This window comes from Artemia franciscana, chromosome 6, assembly GCF_032884065.1.
Source record: "Artemia franciscana chromosome 6, ASM3288406v1, whole genome shotgun sequence".
NCBI classification, from domain to species: Eukaryota; Metazoa; Arthropoda; class Branchiopoda; order Anostraca; family Artemiidae; genus Artemia; species Artemia franciscana.
The window spans coordinates 22,473,038-22,495,370 of NC_088868.1; the positions used below are offsets into that span (position 1 = coordinate 22,473,038).

General features: G+C 35.1%; 1 protein-coding gene across 1 annotated transcript in view; it reads left to right on the forward strand.

Moving 5' to 3' along the window:
* The first annotated feature begins 1,099 nt into the window (after positions 1-1,099).
* The window catches only part of LOC136028199 (uncharacterized), a 36,221-nt gene continuing 14,987 nt past the window's right edge, over positions 1,100-22,333 (forward strand). The window contains exon 1 of the mRNA XM_065705914.1: positions 1,100-1,208. The gene's annotated coding sequence lies outside the window, so the exon portion shown is untranslated. The remainder of the gene's footprint in view (positions 1,209-22,333) is intronic.

The window sequence follows — 22,333 nt, forward strand, 5'->3', positions numbered from 1 at the left end:
TTTTTTTTATTTATTATTTTTTTGTATATATTTTATAATAGTGTTTTATTCTTGTTCTCTGTGGTCCATTACAAGCAAAGCTTCTTGGGCCTAGCAACCACTTTACTTTTGTAAAAGTTTTTTCTTTTATTATCAATAAATTGATTGATTGATTGAAAAATGCGTTTCTTTCTTTATTTTGTGTTTTATTATTGGAGTTTCCTTATGACCAAGGGAAGAAATAGGTAGGGGATAGATGTTAAGAAGAGTGAAGAGAGCTGAAATATACACCGCGATTTGGGTAAATGCCTGAAAATGGGTAAAAGTGGAATTTATTTCAGTTTTTAACTCTTTGTGAAAATTCTTTTCTCTTTACCAAGGTTTTTACCCTATTTTTGGGAGGAAAGTGGTGGTGGGATTGGACTCCGTTGAAACATGATAAAATAGCTGAATATTGCGACATTAAAAAAAAGTTTTTTAATATATGCAAACTGGAATTCTACATGCAAACCTGAAATCTACGTGCACGTAGGAGGATTATATAGATCGATGATAATAATATTGTTGGCGGGATTGGTGGGTTTTGAAGTCCGTTAAAACATGAAAAAATAGCTGAATTTTACGATATTTATAAAAAAAAGATTCTGAAAATGGAGCCCTTCTGACGACAGTTTTAAATTTTTGTAGGAAAGTTGAACTTACATACATTTACCTTTTTTCTTACATGTTTCTGAAAATACCTTTTTAAAGGCTATAATTCAAACGTGACAACCTTGATGCTAACTACTTATGCAGTCTCAATTACCATCATTTTTTAAACCTTGTACACGTCAAAGAAACAGTTTTGAAAAGAAACAAAAAATATAAATGAAGCATTTATGCATAAGTTTGCCATTTCGCATAATAAAATTTAATTCATTTTTAGCCCAGCTATACATTTAATTAATTACGGGCAATAAAAGAACATAAAAAAATAAACTTTACATTCCACTTTAATTACAAGTTACAGCAGGGAAGCTCCAGCCATTTGAGCTGTCCCAACCCTTTTAAGTAGCATTTTTCAAAGATCAAGAATGTTGAAGCTCGATGGGTAGAGCTATAAGCCAACCAATACCTAAATCGCAGGTATCAGCGCTCTTAGTGATCCGATTACAACAGTTAGTATGATTTTGTACTCTGAATTGGTAACACCGAAGACTGGATAGAGAACACATTTCAAACGGTCCCAGGTCAGTATATGACAATAATTCGGATGAAATCTGTCTTGCGTTTAACCATTTTTAATGCACCTTTAAATTAATTTTATCCCTTAAGAACAAATTTGTCAGACCTTCAAAAGGTGAATTCTAGTTTTTTTTCAATGTACTCCATCACTTCATTATTTTATATGATGGGTTATAAATAAATACATACATAGATACAAAATTGACTAGAGCTGGATTATTCCTGTGTTTAGGATGACGATGCTCGGTACCACCGTAGTTTAGAGGCTGTTCTGAAGAAAACACAATAATAATAAACAATAGCATTATTCGATTGAAGCACCCCAATCGATACTATTTTCAAATAAAATAGGGACTACCGTGACAGTGTGCCTCCCCTCTCTAATGGTGAATTTAGCCCTAAATAATGTATTTATCTGTTGTTTCCGGTACTCAATCCATCGTCTTTCTTTGCTAACGGGGTAAATTTTTCGCAGTTCGTATAATTGACTTACCAATAAAGTGAACATACCACTCGATGCTTTTTTCTTATATTCTTTACGAATACAATAATTGCTTCTAACGCAAATTCCAATTTAAGCACTTTTTGACCTAATCTAACCCAACCTAACCTTATTATAAATAATTTTGGCACTGAGAAAATGTAGTATTATTTTGTCGAAAACAACCGAGGAAACGGCACTGAGAAAAAGTAGTAGTATTTTGTCGAAAACCACCGATAACTCGTACTTTACTTGAAAATTCGTCATTTTTAAAAGCTCAAAAAGTGCAAGCTCAAAAATTTGCAGTACAAGCGATTATAATATTTGTAAAGAACATAAAAAAGGCATCGAGTAGTGTATGTGTATGTGTATGTTCACTTTATTGGTAAGTCAATTATATGAACTGCAAAAAATTTGCCGTTAACGGTTATTTATATTCCTTACTTGCTAAAAGTATTGTCTCGTTGCAAAAGAATTGAGATCATCTCGACAAAATAAGTTTCCAAATGATTTTAAAATGTGGATAACAATGAAAGGAAACTTGAAAATCTGATTGATAGGAAAGATTAGGAACATGCTACCTATAGTGGTTCTCAAACTGTGGTACGCGTACCCCTTGTAGGGGGTATGCCAGCCAACAAAAAAATTATAACAACTCTTTAACTCTAGGACTGGTTATTCTATTTGTATTTTAGCTATAGTTTAGTTAGTACCTGTAACTGAGAAGCAGTACCTAAAATGTTTTGTGGGTAAAAGGGGGTACAGTGTCTATATAAGTTGGAGAACCAATGCTGTAAGTATCTTTTGTAGTTTGGTATAGAGCCTACTTCTATATATGGCACCCTTGGGGCGGGGGGGGGGGTCATTTTTAGGGTAGCAACCATTATATTTGGAAAGACTGTGGATAGAGAAATTGAATAGTACTGTTATTTTGTTATTATTGTCTTCCCTTTAGAAAAGCCGCTAAGCAACGGTGGCCTGCGTCTCCCAGATCTTGAATCTCAAAGAAGGCTTAACAATAGAATTGTTCTACTGGTTTCAACCCGAACAGAGTATTCAACAATTTTACTTAAAAGTAGGATTTCAGGAAGGATTTCAAGGTTGTCTTGAATTGTTTCCGGATTCATTTCGAAAAATTCGTTTTCATGAACAGTGGAATCGATCCCAATATTAGATGTCGCTACCATTTAAAAGTTTTATTTAGGAACAGTTTACGTATGGCCTTTTCTGAACTGAACACAGTAATAGCAACTGTTAACATTTGAATTAGTGCCCCATGTACAGCCCTTTGTAGAATCCTTTAGTTAGATGGTCTTTGACTTATTTTTATATTTCATAAGAGTATCTGCTTTCAATCATTTGTATCATGTACAAAACTCAACAAAAAAAAAGACAAAATGGAAAAGTTGGAAATAGGTAAATGAAGACTTAACTGTTTCAACTGCTAATTTACTAACAAGATGCACACAAAATGATGATCTAATCTTATACTAACATTGGTTTCGCATTGTGTGAATTGTGCCTATCTCACAAATTTACTAAAAGGTGGTGAGAATGTGAACTTGAGTCTCATTGGTGAGTTAATTTGAACTACAGGATCAACCGAAGATGACCATTTGAACTGACCATTACATTCTTAGTTTAAGTATTTTCCGTTATGGAATGGCAGGAACAGCCTCAAACTTTATGGATGACCAGCTGCAGCCAACTTTATCATGGTTCCAGCGGTAGCTGCAACCTAGTAAAGAGCGAACAACAGCCCATAGTAACCAAGAGTTAAAAAAAAGCGTTTTAAAAAATCTGCCTAGTGAAAAAAATGGCCATCTGACACTGATTCAGGAATGTTAACTATTATTCCGGTTAATACCATTTGTAACAATCATTGGAATCAGCATGGTCGAAAACCCTACCCTAGAGAAATTACAGTCCCCCTCCTTGAACAACAAGGAAAAATCTCTTTTTTGCATCGGTAGCACTGATCTGTCTCCCTTTTTTTTTTTTTTTTTTTTTCGTTTTTTTTTCTTGGCCTACCGGGTTACCAGAACATCATAGAGAGATGCTTAATGGCTAATTCAAAAGCTATTTCTCATATCTACGTGCTTTTTATAAATTTCGCCATCTGAAAGTGCCATATGACACTAAAATGGCACTTTTTGTGCCATTTTTCAGGGGCGGTACTAGCAAGCTACCAGAACATCGTAGGCAGATTTTTTATTGGTCATATAAAATATACTGCCCATTTCTACATTCTTCCTATACTTTCCACCATCTGCAAGTTCTAAATAGCGCTAAAAATGGCACTTGTGGTGCCGTGTCTCAAGTGGAAAAGCTGGGGCTATTGGGCTAGCAGAACTTATAAAAGTAATGTTTAATGGCGCATTTGAAAGCTATTGCTAATATATACGTGCTTCTTTTTTTTCAACTTTACCATTCGTAAGTGCGACTTAGCACTGAAAACAACACTTTTGGTGCCACTTCTTAAATGGAAAAGCTCTGGAGTACAAAACAGGTACCTATGTAATTAATTTTAAAAACAAAGTTTTTCCGAGGGAAGTAAAGAACGAAGTTGAAACTTAAAACGGACAAAAATTATTACTTCACAGCCAATTTAATATATATATATATATATATATATATATATATATATATATATATATATATATATATATATATAAACCTAGTATAAATAAACCAAATAATAATGTTTCCCAATGCTTTTGGGACTAATGAAAATCAGTGCTTTACTGAAAACACAAAAGTCAAGAATAAAGAACAGGAATATTGATTTGGGAGTCAAAAGTGAGTATGTAGCCTGACAACAATAAATAATCTATAATGCTTTTTATAGTCTTACACGAGTTGTGATATCAGTAACTTTCGGTATACAATTAAAAATATCTTAAAAACATAAGCGTAAAATTAAATATGTTTTAATAACCGCGAAGTAGCCATTGAACAGCATACAGAAATATTGAATTAATTTATCAGGTAGCATTTTGGTCTCGCCAGCTATAATACCAATAGTGAGTAATATACAATCTTAAATTGTAAGAAATATGCTTTAGTATTACTTGAAATGAAGATCAAATAAGACATAAGATGAAATCTGGAAATCTGATTATTTCTCTCTATACAACAGTGAATTTCAAGCTATAATACAAATCCTAAAGCTAGTCCATAGTCATAATGCTATCAAGACGGCTTTACTTCGAACTTGTCTACAAACTAATCATGACATGTCCTCTTCAGAACCAAACACAAGAGCCAGTCATTGAACTAAGCCTTTGTGCAGAAGTGATACCAAATTAAACGTAAAAAAAAATAAATAAATAAAGCAACAATCCTAAAATGGATTGTTGCTTTATCTTAAAAGGGATTGATCCGAGTAGGGATTGATAATATTCTTATTCTGTAAAAAATGTCCTTAATTGGTTTGCTTTTACTGTACCAAAAGTCCTATATTATTTTGTGTTTTCAGTAAAGCACTAGTTTTCTATAATCCTAAAAGCATAGGGAAACATAATTGGTTGGTTTATTTGTACTAGTTTTATTGATGTATCTTAGATTGACTGTGAAATAACTATTTTTCTCCATTTTAAATTTCAACTTCGCTCTTTACTTCCCTCGGAAAAATCTCGTTTTTTACATTATATTGTATCAGCAACAATACTCCGCAGATCAAATATTTATTCTGCAAATAATTGTAAAAGCATGTTAAAAATCACCTTAAACATAGAAATTTTGCGGAGCACAAAGCAGGACTTTGAAATCCTTATGAGAAAAGTCATGAATTTTGACAATTCTATGGCTTTTGCATGTTGAAGTTCTATTGCTTTTAGTCATTAAATTAAAAAAACAAGTTTTTTTTTAACTGAAAGTAAGGAGCGACATTAAAACTTAAAACGCACAGAAATTACTTCGTATATGAAAGAGGCTGCTTCCTCATCAGCGCCCCGTTCTTTACGCTAAAGTTTGACTCTTTCTCTCAATTCTTCTTTTTAAAACAGTAAAAAACTTTAGCGTAAAGAGCGGGGCGTTGATGAGGAAGCAGCCTCTTTCATATACGAAGTAATTTCTGTGCGTTTAATGTTTTAATGTCGCTCCTTACTTTCAGTTAAAAAAACTTGTTTTTTTAATTTAATTTCTGAACGTTTTTGAATCAATGCATGTTTTGATTTTGGCTCTCCGCAGAGGAATAATCAAAACGAAATTTGCATTTTTTTTTTTTTTTGGCTAAATGGCTTTCTCATAATTTTGTTCGAATGATTTTGAGAAAAAAAGAGCGGGGGACGAAGCCTAGTTGCCCTCCGATTTTTTGGTTAATTAAAAAGGCAACTAGAAGTTTTAATTTTTTACGAATCTTTTTATTAGTAAAAGATTTACGTAACTTATAAATTAGCTTACGTAAAGAACTTTTGTATTCTCATGTTTTTATTACATATATGAGGGGATTCGCCCCATCTTCAGTACCTCGCTCTTTACACTAAAGCTTAAATTTTATCCCAGTTCACAAAGAATGACCCCTGAATCACAAAAGCCGTAGAATAAATAGTTGAAATTACTAAAAATACTTTAGCGTAAAGGGCAAGGTATTAGAAGGAGGTGAGCCCCTCATATGGGTAATAATTTCTGTTTGTTTTAAGTTTTATTGCTATTCCTTACTTCCAGCTGAAAAAGCTTTTTCACATTTATTTTTTAATTGTTTTTTTTTTTAATAATGCTAGTAAATCCTGCTCTCCCTTCATGGAAATTTTCTTCTCCCATGACAAATTCTCGATGGAAAGTTCCTCCAGCATATCCTCCTCTTCTCAACCCCTCCCCCCAACCAAAAAAATCCTCCTGAAAACGCCTGTATACTTCCCAATAACCATTACTATATGTAAGCACAGGTCAAAGTTTGTAACTTGTTGCCCCTCCCACGGGGACTGTGGGGGAGTAAGTCGTCCACAAAGACATAGTTATAAGGTTTTTCGACTACGTTGAATAAAATGGCTATCTCAGAATTTTGATCCGTTGACTTTGGAAAAATAATTAGCGTGGGAGGGGGCCTAGGTGCCCTCCAATTTTTTTGGTCACTTAAAAAGGGCACTAGAACTTTTCACTTCCTTTAAAATGAGCCCTCTTGGAACATTCTAGGACAACTGGGTCGATACGATCACCCCTGGGAAAAAAAAAACAAAAAAAATAAAAAAAATAAACACGCATCCGTGATCTGCCTTCTGGCAAAAAATGCAAAATTCCACATTTTTGTAGATAGGAGCTCGAAACTTCTACAGTAGGGTTCTCTGATACGCTGAATCTGATGGTGTTATTTTCGTTAAGATTCTATGACTTTTAGGGGGTGTTTCCCCCTATTTTCTAAAATAACGCAAATTTTCTCAGGCTCGTAACTTTTGATGGGTAAGACTAAACTTGATGAAACTTATATATTTAAAACCAGCATTAAAATGCGATTCTTTTGATGTAGCTATTGGTATCAAACTTCCATTTTTTAGAGTTTTGGTTACTATTGAGCCGGGTCGCTCCTTACTACAGTTCGTTACCACGAACTGTTTGATTTAAATTATACGAAAATACAACCTTGAACATTGCGACGTTGAAAGACCTTATCGTGTTGATATTTGACTGAAATCTAGACGTTTTGGCTTAGGCTCGCTTGGAGTTTCGTAAAGTCATCTCCTAAAGTTAGGAAACATGGCATAGATGAATAGAATTAATTTTTTCAGGCAGTGAAGATTGGGTATATCGTCTATGAGCTCGAAAGGTGTAAATAATAAAATAGTAATTGCGCCTTTTATAACTAAAAGGCAGAAGGGATCAGTCATAGTAGTATATGTCCTTGCAATGCCGAATAGTGGAGACACTAGTGACTCGAAGGAATTTTACACAGAATCGCGGAAATAAATAGCGAATATCTCAGGTAGAAAGTGGCACCGTTGTTAAAAAGGTTTAATAGCCAGTTTATTACGAATACTGATAGATGATATTCTGGCTTAGGTCAAGTTTGCCGAGGGAAGAAAAGTGAAAATGGCAATAAACAGTCACAATTTTGCTGACATGAATAACCTAGTAGTAAAACGCAATAGGGCATATATGAGTACTGTATTGATGTTAAAAGTAAAGATGATTTTGGAAAATATTTTTGATGTAGAAGACGATGTTTTAGGGAAAATTCCAGAAGCAACTAGAAATATATGCATAAAAACTAAGTTTGGTAGAAGGGGATTTTTTGGACTTGAAAAAAAATGTTCAGACGAATTGGAAAGTACGTGTTGATACTAAGATCAGGATACTGGAAGTCATTGTAATGACACTTGTTTATTATGGTTCCGAAGTGCGGGTAGCTCAATAAGTTGGAATGCTAGATATTTTCGAAAGGAATTAATTCTGTCTAGGGATATAACAAAGAGTCTAAGATGGTTAGTTCGCGTTTTACAAATAATACGTTGCCAGAGATCGAGCTTTTTGACAATCCAGCTACTGCCAAACGAAAAGAAGGACGTCCTGGAATGGGGAGGAAAGAGTTCATGTCAAATAATATAAAGGAAGTCTGAACAGAGTTGGACGGAGAAGTAACATGCGTAGCTGTAAATAGCACAAGCGGTTTGGTACTGGGATGAATAATTAGTGGTAATAGTATTAGATAATGGCTAATAAGGTAACCTGGGTCTATATATTCCTCCTTCGTGAACGTAAATTTCAGATTTGCATGTATAATTCCAGTTTGAATGTGTTAAAATTTATAGGGATCCAAAAATAAGTGGAGGGCATTTTATAGAGCCGTTAACCAGTGTTTGCTGGGGCATTATTTTTTTTTTTGCCGTATCCACTATTGTTCGACCTTATGTTGGGGTTTCCTTCATAGTTTCAAATTAGAAAATTTTAAATTCAGTTCCTAAAAGGTGTTTAGTAGTTTAGAGATTTGAAATTCTCTTTTGTCTTAACCGAAAAAGAACATCCAAATTGTTTGTTTAATCCTCTTGATTAATAGATAGATAACTATTACAAAAACTCGGACAAATACTAGCTCAACTTGTAACATGAAACCTTTTTCGTAAAGCTTAGTAGATAGAAATTGCTTCATAATAGGCAGTCTAAGAAGTCAGGAGCTGAGCATCTAATCACAATTTTGGGCAGATAAGATCACGAAGCGCCTGGCATCTGTCACTTTGAGGCTAAGTGACATTCGATTAAATATTTAATCTCTCTTTGTGCTTTATCTTTGGAATCTTCGACAGAGTCACTAACACATGCCGACTGCAAATATCAAGCATTAACTTCCTCATAGAGGACAAGGTTTTCAGCAAGGGGACAAACGATGCACACCCCTCCTTCCCAGGCAATTTAGAAGGCTAGGTATACGCAAAGAATCCTAAATATTGTTATGTTGGGATACATGTGACTTATTTCTGGGTAAAATTTGCTTTACAAAATGTGCCCATATGGAAATCATTTTGGAGGCCTGTCCGCTTGAAAAAATCCTGTGCTAGCCCTCGTCGAAGGATAAACAGCAGGAAAGACAACATTTCAATTTAATAAACGTCTAGTACTAGTATGCAAGGTGAGTAAACATGATTTTTTTTTTCTGGGAAAGCCACATAACAAATAAAATGATATTTTGAAAAAAAGTTCCCATATATTTGAAAAAATAAGGATATCTTCTGAGTTTTAATATTATTATGCCTTTTAAGTAACAGACTACATAATCTAGAATGTGGGAATAAAGGATCAAACAGTTCTTGGTAAAGAACCAAGAACTTATTTTAGAAAATAGCCTTATTTTAGAAAATAGGGAGGAACACACCCTAGAAGTAATAGAATCTTAACGAAAATCACACCATCAGATTCAGCGTACCGACAACCCGACTGTAGAAGTTTCAAGCTCTTATCAACAAAAATGTGGAATTTCGTATTTTTTGCCAGAAGACAAACATTTTGCCAGAAATTTGTTTTTTGTTTTTTTTCCAGGGGTGATCGCATCGACCCAGTGGTCCTAGAATGTTGCAAGAGGGCTCATTCTGACGGAAATTAAAAGTTCTAGTGCCCTTTTTAAGTGACCAAAAAGTTAGAGGACACCTAGGCCCCCTCCCACGCTAATTTGTATCCCAAAGTTACCAGATCAAAATTTTGAGATTGCCATTCTGTTCGGCATAGTCGAAAAAACTAATATCTATGTCTTTGGGGACGACTTAATTCCCCACAGTCCCCGGGGGAGGGGCTGCAAGTTACGAACTTTGACCATTGTTTACATTTACTTGTGGCTATCGGGAAGTGTACCGACGTTTTTAGGGGGACTTTTTCGAGTTGGGTGGGGATTGGTTGGGGTAGGGGGTTACATGGGAGGATCTTTCCATGGAGGAATTTATTATGAGGGAAGAGAATTTCCATGAATGGGACGCAGGAGTATCTTGTACTATTAAAAAAAACAATGAAAAAATAAATAAATAATCCCCCGCCCTTTTTTGTCAAAATCGTCCAATCAAAACTATGAGAAAGCCGTTTAGCAAAAAAAAATATTAATATGCAAATTTCGTTTTAAATATTCATGTGCGGTGAGCAATCAAAACATGTATTAATTCAAAAACGTTCAGAAATTAAGGAAAAAACAAGTTTTTTAACTGCAAGTAAGGAGCGACATTAAAACTTAAAACGAACAGAAATTATTCCATATATGAAAGGGGTTGTCCTCGCTCAACCCCAAAACTTTACGCTAAAGTTTTTTTTTATTGTTTTAAGAAGTAGAGTTGTGAGAAGAGTCAAACTTTAGCGTAAAGAGCGAGGCGTTGAGGAGGGGACAACACCTTTCATATACGGAATAATTTCTGTTCGTTTTAAGTTTCAATGTCGCTCCTTACTTGCAGTTACAAAAAAAAGTTTTTTTTTATTTAATTACATAAGAAACGAAAACCTGAGCATAACGATGTGGAATCAAGATTTAAGACATTGACAGCAAAAGTGGGATTTTTGAAGGGTCTGATTTTAAGACCAGGGCAATTTTGTTTACTTGAAGTTTACTTTCTATTAGTAACCTCTCTTATGGTCTATGTTTGCTGCTCTTTTTTAAACTAAGAAATGCACCATTTGGATTTATTATCTCCTCTTAAACAATTGAATTTGTTTCTACAAAAAAATCTGCTTTTCAAGTTGATCTCAAATACCCCTGCGGCCAGACCAGGAACACTAGAGTTGGGTTTAGATTGTTCTTCCCAAATGAATAGATCACGATTTTTCGATTACTGTATCGGCTGTCATTCTGTCCATCAGATAAGATCCTATGCCATTTCAGTATTTGAGTGACAGGGTCGCGATTCGGCCATGTAGCTCTCCACATTCCATTTTGTTAAATATAAAAGTTGTTGTTCGGTTCCTTGGGTCTGACGGCTTCACTTTCAAATTCCACAATCATTAAGTGTGGACTCTTTTTCGATTAAAGTTGAATATATTAAGTAGATTCTCATGTTTCTCTTTTTATGGATTTTCTGAGTTCCAGATTATAAGCTCTGTATGCCTGATTTACTGGAAACAAAAGAGTAAGCTGAAGCTGGGACCTACTGGAAAACTGTTCCAGTCGAGTTTACAACTAACTTGTTCTTTTAGTGCCAATTTTTGTTTCCTCCATGGAGGAAAATGAATATTTAGGCTACCTCTACATATTCTAAATTCTACATAGTCTGGAGGTGATTAGTTGCAGCAAAATTCTGATTTGGTGACTATGTTATTAAAAATCTAATACTACTAGTTATATTCGCAATAATTACCACCTGGGGACATAATAACAACTACCCAAGCTCCTACTCCATTCTATTCTATTCAGAGCATCATTCTGAAGGTATTTTTATTTTTAAAATTCAATAAACAGCCTAGGCTCAGGCTCACCACGGAACCCCCCCCCCCCCCAAAAAAAAAAAAATCCCCCGCAAAACCCCTCCGGAAAATGCTCCCGCGCTAAAAATCCCCCAAGGCAAATTCCCCCATATTCCCCCATATTTCCTGGATAAATCCAGATTTTCATTAGAAGCAAAATTTAAAGCTCTACTCTCAGTCAGTAGCAATGCTATAGCGTTGCCATAAAAGAGCCATAAGAGTTCAATGTGTATTTTTTTTTTCTCAGAGGCACTTCGTATTGAAAATATGGTGGTATAAACTTTGAAGGGGGTTCAATTGATTGCAAATCGAAAGTTCTAGGGCCCTTTTTAAGAGTCAAAAGTAAATGGGGGCAACAAGCCACTCCCATACTGTTTCCCCCCTAAACGTATCAGACCAGAATTTTGAAATAGCATAAAGAGTGAGGTTTCGAGGAGGGGTAGCCCCCCTATATATGGAGTAATTTCTGTTTGTTTTAATTTTTAATATTGCTCCATACTTTCATTAAGCTCTAAATGGGTCCCTGGAGAAATCTGGGGAAGGTAAACAGGAAGGGTGCGCGAAAGCACAGAATGGTTGGCTCCCAAACCCCCATTGCACTTCCTGACCGAAGGGCCAGGAAACGGAGATCAGCAACGCTGGTAGGGACTGCAAAGTCCAATACCGTTTCCTTTACCTTCTTTTTTTACCTTACTTTCAGTTGATAAAAGTTGTTTTTTTTTATTTAATTTTTGATTATTTTTCAAATTATGCCCAGACTTAACCACGATACGATGTGGGCTACAAGCCCAGTAAACACACGATTTATTGCTGTCAAAGTGTATGTACGAATAATTGTAAATTGGTTGGTAGCTTCCCGCTTTTTCAGTTTTCTGCTTGAGAATTCAAATATTGGGTTGTAAGTAAAATTTTAAACAACATTTGATTATTAAGTCAAAATTTTCGATTAACAGTAGTTTTGTTGAATAAGTTCTTGCTAGTTATTCTACTTAAACAATTCGGGTGGACGGAGACATGCATTATCGTTCATGTCGATAGAACTTCTGCGTGACATGGTCTTCTGCGCGACTGAAGCCATCACAACCTCTGCAATAGTGTTCTTTGATATTGAAATACATCATATAAGTATGCAGAAACACATATAACATTTTATATAGGAAAAGTTGAAATCACCATTTAAAATCAGTGGAAACAAATTTCCTGGTAATATTTCTCCCTCCCCCCATTCCTCAAGAATTTCCTGACACGGCCGATGATTTCCTACCTCGTCTTTTCGAACTTTGTGCCGGTAGGCATCTGAATCCAACATTTACAGTACTTAAGAGAAAGATTGTAGCAATCAGATTGATACTGTTACCCCACCCTAGCGCTACTAACACTACCCCACCCCACGCTAATTAAACCTAAATATCCCCTTTTGCAGCTGCGACAATATTTTGATGTGAAAGGCGTTTTATTATTTGTCTGCATACTTAGTAGAATTATTTACAGCGAGTCTTGCGAAGACAATTTTTTATTTTCTCAACAAAAAGTTTTACAATTATTCTAAATTAAAAAAAAAATCAAGTCGCTTTGGTTTTGTTTGACGACATTCCACATCGCTGTCTTGACATTAAACCAAATTATTATACTTGTTAATAGTCCGTTGTTACCAGATGTATCTAAGAAAAGACAGGAAAAAAGTATGTTCTGTCAAGTTCGGGTTTTTGCTAACAGTCTATTCACCTCACTTGTCGCGCAGCAAATTTTTTACGTATGCTCCAACTGACTTTTGAAATCTAAACGATGCACATGCAGCAGGGGGTCAAACCGGTTCACTCTTGATTCAAGTATAATAATATGGATTACTGAGAAATAAAAGTTGAGCAGAGATTTATTTTCAACCGTCAAATAGTAAAAAACAGAACTCAGCAAACTTTTCGGTCATGAATATTTATCCAATTATTTATCATTCGAAAGTAAAAAGAGAATAGTTTTCATCTTTGTTCGAAAAGTTTCGTACTAAATGGTTAGAAATTAAGTTATAATAATGTGTTTAATAATTCATGATTATGTCTGTTGGCCGTTTCCCCCCTGGATATAAGAAAGTTGACCCAAGAGTAGGCACGAACGCGGATTTTTTTTTTGGGGGGGGGATTCAAAAAACGCAAAAAGCAAAAATATAAGAATTGGTTGCTTATATATTATACCGCCAAGACTCAAAAAGTGAAGTTAGGTTAATCTTAACAAAAAATACTAAAACATAATGAAAATATAATACTTTAGAAATAAATTTGAGCTATATAGTTGCACATTAGGGGGGGGGGTAACCTTATCTAACACAACCCCCCTAATGTGCTAATATATAGCCCAGATTTCGTAATTACAATGTATTCTGTCACCCACCACTAGTTTTCAGCTGAGCGTAAGCTAATTATTTCTTAATACAAACAAATAAAACCGGTTTGTTCTCAAGTTTTACACAGCGTAAACTTAAGTGATGGCGGTATAATACATAAGAACCAAGAATTGTAAAAGGATAGGAACAATCGTAATAGTACCTAAATTCTTTTTTGTGGGGAAGAGTGGGCCAGAACAACCATAGGCCTACGTGCCTGCCTGGAAATAAGCATAATTCTCCGAAATGCTATTAGTATGCCTACTCATGGAAACCCGGGATCAAGGCAGGCCAGAGACTGTCTTTACCCCTTCGAAGGCCAAAATAAACAAAAAGAGATATTTTTCAGAGGAACAAATTTTGTAACACTTTGTAAAAGAATGTAACTTTTCTAAAAAAAAAGCCCAACCATTGTCCGCTTGGGAATAATTTTTAATAGTTTTGCGTGCCATGAGAAGTGTATCTGTGGGTTCTCTAGCGTCGAATTAAGCTCTAAGCATTTTTTTTCTTCTATTTTAAATGTAGATATGATGCTCTAATCCCTAATTCAATCCAAAGAACCCTAAATTAACTCTGACGGAAAAAAATGTGTCCCATTTGGATAATCAAATCACATAAAAGATACGGTTGGATTCTGGCTTCATAGCGCCCTTAAACTCCTACAAAAACAATGCCCTCTTCTGCCGTAAGAGTTATTTTTTACATATTTTACATATTGACAGTTTGAAATTAGATATTGAAATAGTTAATATTTTACATATTGTGAATATTCGCTTTACTCACAGATTTTTGCCCTTGGCCTATATGAATAGATGCTTTGGGGGCTTATATTCCTTCCTTAGCCTCCTCAAAAATCTTGTCAAAACTAAGATAGGCCTACATTAATTCAAGCAACCACAGGAATAGATCATCTTCCTTTAGTAGCCTGTACCTTTGCCTTTATGGTACTGTATTGATCGTTTTTCACTGTCATTTTTACTTGACTTGGGAAAATCGGCTCCAAGTTTACTTTCCTCAGAATTTTGACGAAGTTAAACCACTGATCTGCACTCGTATCACAGTACGAGTGTGCTGCTCCAATCACAGTAGTGACATCTAGATATCTGTACTGTGGCTCCGATAGTCTTTTTGTGAAGCAAAAGTTTTCCGAACGTCAGCGTAATATTAGAAGCAAATTGAAACGGTTACAATGAGTTCACCAAACTAATGATTCCAGAACAATTGACGGTTTTAAATTGCAAAAAAACATTTTTATTCTTAACAATAAACAGCAGTTAATAAACTTTTAATAAACTAAATAAAATTTAAAAAAATAAAAATAAAATTATAAAAAAATAATAAAAAATAATAAAAAAAAATAATTTTTTTTTTATTGTTGATAAACAATAAAAACAGCCATTCTTAGATGTTATCACTGACATTACTAGCTTCTTGTTAGCTTTTTAGTGTGCTCCTCTGCAAATTAAAAGGAAGAAAGAAAAAAAAAATCTGTACAGTCCCACAGTGTTTTCGTTTTTTTTTTGCTGAATCGTCGGTGTTCCAAAAAAGACTTTCGAAAACTCAATCGCAGAAAATTGTACAGACGATCAAAAAATGTTGATCAAGTTTCTGAGTTCATCTTTAATGTTTTCTTCAAATCGCACACAGAGGCGCCATTTAGGGGGGGGGTCAGGGGGGGCCCTTTGCCGGCTATAATAATCCATTCAGAGATTATTATGGCCGGCAAAGGGCCCTTTGTGGTGGAAGCTTGGGCCCCCATAGAAAATCTGGGGTGGGCATTTGCCCACCCCTGACCCCCCCAAATGACGCCTCAGAATCCATTATGTCCAACATAATCCATTCTGTCCAATTGATTTGAAATTATTGCACGCCTATTAACCAAAGAGCGTAATTACTTGACGACCCTTGGGGTAATTACACTATTTGCTATTAATTATTGTAAACTTTGAAAGTAGGTAAGATACATAATAAAAGATACTCGAGTTCTGTCAAATGCCCATTTTCTAGATGATTACGCGACACGAACTGAGTCGGGGGGCCTCAAGATGGAGTTTATGCCCACCCCAAGATTTTAGTCCAAATGGCGCCTCTGATCGCACACGCAAATTCATGTGAGAATAGAGGAGTTTCAAGCGTAAATAAATAGGAAAACAATTGTCTCTAAACATGGGTAAAGAGCGACGTTAGAAAATTGAATCAAGTATAAATTATCTTATTTATAGGGGGGGGGGCTTCAATTGCAACTATCGGACCTTTTTAAAAGGAAGTCGCCTTATGCCATATTGTTATTGTCTTACAGCATTCATTGTTGAAGCGTTGATATGGAAAAGTTGAATGTATGCATTGGAGATGAGGGTCTTTAAGTGGGCGGCAGGCCCCCTTTGTTCGTTTGCTTATAATTTCTAATCATTTTAGGTACTGACATATCACTCATTTTTTATTGAAAAAAATCTTTTTTGTTGATTTTCACTTCTGTTCTTACATAATACCATATTAGTGGTTATCCTAAAGATAAGAAGGGCTCCCACCCCCTTACCCTTTTTATGTTTAAAATTTACTCTATTTTTTATAGAAAAGCTTGTACAATACGGCATCATTTGGGTGTATTCCTTTTAAACAATACAAGAAAATTTTCCCAAGTATGAAGAAGGTCATCACCCTCAGCCCACTCTTTACGCTAAACTTTGACTTTTATACCATGTTAAGACTGAAGTTTCTATACTTTGGCTCAATAATAGTGTCTCGCCTATGTGTATTTGCTTTATACAATCAAATGAAATTTTCATAAGCGTAAAGAATGTTGCAACCCCTCCACTATTACGCCACAGTTTGATTTTTTGTCACACAATTATATCTACTGTTCACCATTAAGACCCCATACTAGTTTGAAGGGTCTTTTATACAGAAATTTTTAAATTCTCGACCCAAAAATGTTCTTTTCATGTTTCAGACCCCCCCCCCCCAAAAAAAAATAGTGACCTTTTCATAGTAGTTGGTGCACAATTATGCAATTCTGTGTGTTTGTACCTTATATATTGTGGAATCGAAGTCTCCGAAATACCCAACCAAGGCCTGCTCTAAAAATGACGACCAGTGAAATTTACTTATATCCATTTTTACATTTTTCATTTTTTTACAAGGTTTTACATTTTTCTGTCAGACGATCAAAGGGGAATATATGCCATAAATTATGTCTGAAGTCCAGCTAATATTGAATGCAGTTTAAAAAGACTGCGTACAGTCAGTAATTTTATTTAAAAGTTGATAAATTGTACTCGTTGTTTGCCAAGTAGCCTATACTCTGTCTTGCCTCACACCGTGGGGACCGAATTGAGACTTTCAGCAAAAGTTTTTTTTTTTTTGGGGGGGGGGTGAGAGGAATTAAAATGTTGTGTCTGGGGGTGAGAAGCAAATGTATTTAATTCAGTTTTCGCAAAAAGGATTATTTGCCACGGTTTTTTTTCTATTGCCTGTGGTCCAACAGGCTCTGGAGGCCAGTTACTTCATAATTTACATGCTAGAACCGTTCATTTTGTATGAACTGCTTTGGTGCTTAAGGACGAATGTGCCACCTCATGACCAATTTTTTTGCCTTCGAAAACGCTTCTAGTAAAGCATTTAATAGAAGTTTAGCATAAAGAATGTGGGGTTGAGGAAAGGACGGCACCCCATCATTTATATTATAACTTTTGCCCTTTTCAATCTTTAAGATTGATCTTTACTTTCATTTGGAAAAAGCTAATTTTTCATAGAGTACCTGATAATGTAAGCTACATGTTATATTTGTTGTTCTTCTTTTTATTTTTTTTATGATCCCATGAAAATCTTGAAGCATAATTTCTTCTTGCACGGAGGGGTTGCTCACTTCCGCCATCTCGTGCGGTCCTATATCGTGGGACATGGCTTGTTCTTCTTTATGAGGCACATTCGACCCTTCATAAACACACTTCTGCCATGTTTTACGCCTTTGCGTCACGTGTGGCACACTTCTGTTGCGCTTTATGTGCGCCACATATTGTACACGATTTATTGAAACTTGACAACGACTCGCTCTTATGTAAAATAATGAGAATGTCAGTCACACCCTTTGGTGTTTGCACGACAATATTTGAATTCAGTATGGCTCTTGAGAATGCTTAGTTTAGTTAGATTCGTGCTTTCGTAAGAAAAACTGAAAAGATGATATCAGAAAAGGGAATAAAAAAAAATTTATGAATGCCAAACAATGTTAATCTTTTTAAGGTTGGCATTTGACATGCATTGAAGTGGGAAAACAAAAACATTTGATGGGGCATTAAAACAAAGTTGATTTAATTGTTGGAAACACGCAATCAGAATTGTTTCTTACCAAATTTAAGTTCTTTAGTTTCATTTAAATCAGCTTTTAACCTACGAACAAGAATTAGCACAAGTCAGACTTAACTTTTGTGTTTGTGAATCCTTTTTATCTTACAAGAATGAAATATACATGCATAAGTACATACGAACAGCTCAATAAATTTTCTGTCTACACTTATTAGTACCATTAAACAAGATTTGATTGCATGATTCTGACTTTGAAGATTGCTGTAATTACCTTAATCTGCACCTGCACCAAATTAAGTTCTTTCTAGATCTGTTATTGCTCCATATTAATAATAGTGGCATCTACAATGTACTGGTCTACAAAAAAGGAATAGATAGGAAAAACAACTAAACATCGCTTTATTTTTTTCTATACTTTGTTTATACTGACTTGAACCTAAATTAGAAAGTGAAATTAATTCCTTCATGTCTTGTTTTGACAATATAGTAAATTTATTTTTCGCGAAAGTATGGTGGTTGGTGTAAAAACTGCTAATAAATTAAGTTTCTTAATGGAACTGATTTTGCTGAACTTCAAATGCGATCAGATTTTTTTCTAAGATTTAAAGTTTAGCATTCCAGAATTTGTTAATGTTTTTTGCCTAAGATATAAGTAATTTGGGGGCTCAAAATTGGAGGAGGGTGGGGGAATTGCAGGAAAGATTGACTGCACGAACAATATTGGAACTTAAAGGAAAGATGGTACAAATAGTTATGTTTTTGGTATTAGGGCATACGCCCAAATGCCCTCTGTCCTGGTTACATCCCACATGGTTGAAAGCTATTTTACCATACTAATTTAGTTGTGTTTTTACAATTATTTCATATCTATAATCTTTTCTAAAAACATTTCTATGCTTAGAATATATTCTAATATGGTTATCTGGTTTGGAAAGGGAATGAATGGTGTGACACTTAGGCAATGGTATAAACTTAGTCAGAGTCGGTCCAGTTCTAAAAGGGTACCTGGGAAATCTGGGGGAAAACACGGAAGCGACGGATGAGTTTCCCCCACACATGCATTGCTTTCCCGGCCGAAGGCATCAGTTCCTGCGCAAGCAAATCATTGGTCAACATGCGAAAAAGTTCAAGAAGTTAAAGTTGGCTTATGAACTTGTTAAAATCTGTTAAATATTGCTTAGCACAAATTAGGAACTAATGGACCGTCTTTAGGTGTAATTATAAAAAATTGATAAAATTAGGGTTTACTGGCTTTTCGTGAACTTGAAAGTTTGTTGATCCAGGTGAACAAACTTTCAGAAATTTATCAACATCCCCAATTAGGGCCTGAAAAACTATTGTCAAGCTCTAACATTACGCCAAGCGTACAATTTTTGTCTTCCACTGAAATTGGCTCAATTTATCAATACTTAAATACGAAAATTTATGCAGGATAATTTTGGAGCCGTCAGAAAGAACATAGGTTATAAAAGTCCCTCCAAGCCCTTGGCATTATAAAAAGAACAATCACTAGTAGGTCACCTATGGTAATGACTAAATTATATAAGGCATTGGTCAGGCCTACTTTGGAGTATGGCATGTGTGTTGCTAGCCCCCTCAACAAAGGTGACCAGCAGAAGTTAGAATCAGTTCAGAGATGGGCTACGAAATTAATTGACGGATACAAATACTTAAACTACTCATCCGTCTGAAGAGACTGAAACTCCCCACTCTTGTCTACAGACGTAAAAGGTTGATATTATTATGACGCATACGCTCCTAAATTCTCACTCTCCATTAAATAAGTCATTCCAAGTTGACCAAACTGCAAGAACTAGGGGGCATAGTCGGAAACTATATCAGAAGAGAGCTGCCATTAGACTACGCAACAAATACTTCACTAACAGAATAGTGAGTTTGTGGAATTCGCTCATCGAAGAAGCGGTCAATACCACCAGCACTGCTGCTTTTAAAAGGAGCCATTGCTGGAGAATGGTCCTCGAAGTCGTGGTGAAGTGAATGGGATGCCGTTGAGACGTCTGACCATCGTCATCACTAACCAGCGATTATACAGGATTCAATCCATATTTCGCTGGACAATGTGATTTAAGGTAAATTGAAAAAAACAATCAAGACCCAAAAATATGACGTCATTGTAACAATCGTGCACTGGGTCGTAGTCCCAAACCAACTACCGTCGCGAATGGAAAGAAGCCAAAGGTTCTGGTGAGCAGAGGGTAGTGGCGTAAACTGGTAAATCCAGCTTCATTTACTAGATAAAAGTTCTCATGTCTCTTTCTAATTTTTTAGTTCAGCTTTGTTTTCTGTTCGTACAATTATCTGTATACACAAAACCTTAGACACACTTGATTTTACGTATATAGATATGTAATCTAAAATTCTTCTACCACATTTGTCATGACACATTAACACAAAAGAATTCATTTTTTCACTTAGGATAACGACAGGGACCTCTCTTCTTTTCTTTCTTTAAATAAAACATGCTGACACAGCATTTCTTGTCACAATCTACCTGAATTTCTGAATTAAAGCATATTAAAGAACAGGATGATGTGAAGTCAACATCATTTTTTTCTTTTGTGTTTTAACTTACATTTTACACTCCCTAAGAGGTCTTTTCTCATATAATTTATCAAACAAAATAACTTTGTCGTAAAAGATGATTTTCATTCAACCATCTTTTATTGGACAAAAATGGAAACTGCCAATTTATTTTAGCCTCGGTTTACGAAATAATAAACGATCTTTTTTTTAGGTTAGCTATTATATGCGACATGTAAGAACAGTATCCAAGTATTAGTCAAGCAATTCAGAAGCTTAAGAAAAAACAATAATAATAAAAGTGATGTACAGCATGTTAGTAATTAATCAAAGAAACTAATTTCTCAAAATTATTCTGTTGAACATCTCGGAACTAGTCAATTCTGAGTCAATTATATTAGCCTACATTCATTATTGCTTTATATGTATAACCCGCTAGAATTTTAAACGCGTTCCGTATAAGTTGTAAACAAAGATTTAGGCAACCCAGTCTGAACAACAAGATCTTGTAGGAACCGCGAAGACATCATGCAGTCTTCGGCATTCGGCCCACGGATACTCGGTAAGGGGTTAAAAATTTCTTCTCTTGAAACTGCGAAAAGAATTTCGTCAAAGAATACAGCTTCTTTGCGAATTTACTCCCTAGATTGGCTAGTTAATTAGTCATTTGGGCCAAAATTGCAAAAGCCTCAAAAGGACTTCCAACCAAGGATACAAGATTTAAGTCAAAGATTGCAAAATAAAAAATGTCCAGCTTTTGCGTTATTGTTGCAACACAGCATATCGTTGCCGTCGTGCCAAAAGGTCGTATCTAACATTTTTACACGTCCGAGATAATAACCAAAAACATCTGCTAAGCTACTCTCAAAGAAAAATCAACAGGATAATGTACACCAGGAGGACCAAAGTGTTATTAAACATACGTTGCCCTGTCGATCCTCTCTTTGAAAGCAGCTCAACAGAAACTTTTTGGCAATTATTTTGGCAACAGTGGCGGTATGAAAAGGAGAGGTATCATCTTTGCTTTATCTATATTTATTTACCTCTTCAGGTAGTCGCTAATTAATTGTCAGAGTGTGTCCAAGACAGAGGTAGTTTTAGGGGACACAGAGGGGTCACTTGCCCTGGGCGCAAAAATTTCAAATAAATAATCTAACGGTTATAAATTAAACAATAATAATGATCAACTGAAAATAATTAAAAAGTTAAATGAAAATAATAATTAATAAATCAAAACTTTAAATAGTAAATTGAAAATAAGTATTAATTAATTTATAAATTGAAAATAATTTTGTTAAAGTTTTTGCCTGACAAATTTTGTGGGAGACAGGTTGGGGCACGTATCAAGATTTTGACCCTGCCAAAGGAGACCCCAGAACCGCCACTTGTCACAGAAGGTTTAAAATTGTGCTATGTCAATCCAGAATATATCCCCAAAAAGTCCAAACATGTTGCAAGCAACACAAAAAATTTTGTTGAAGATTTGAACTGTCCAAGGGAATTGCCGTTCTTCAAAATTTATGTAGTTTTCTTGTTCAAATCGTTCAATGAAAGGATTTTAA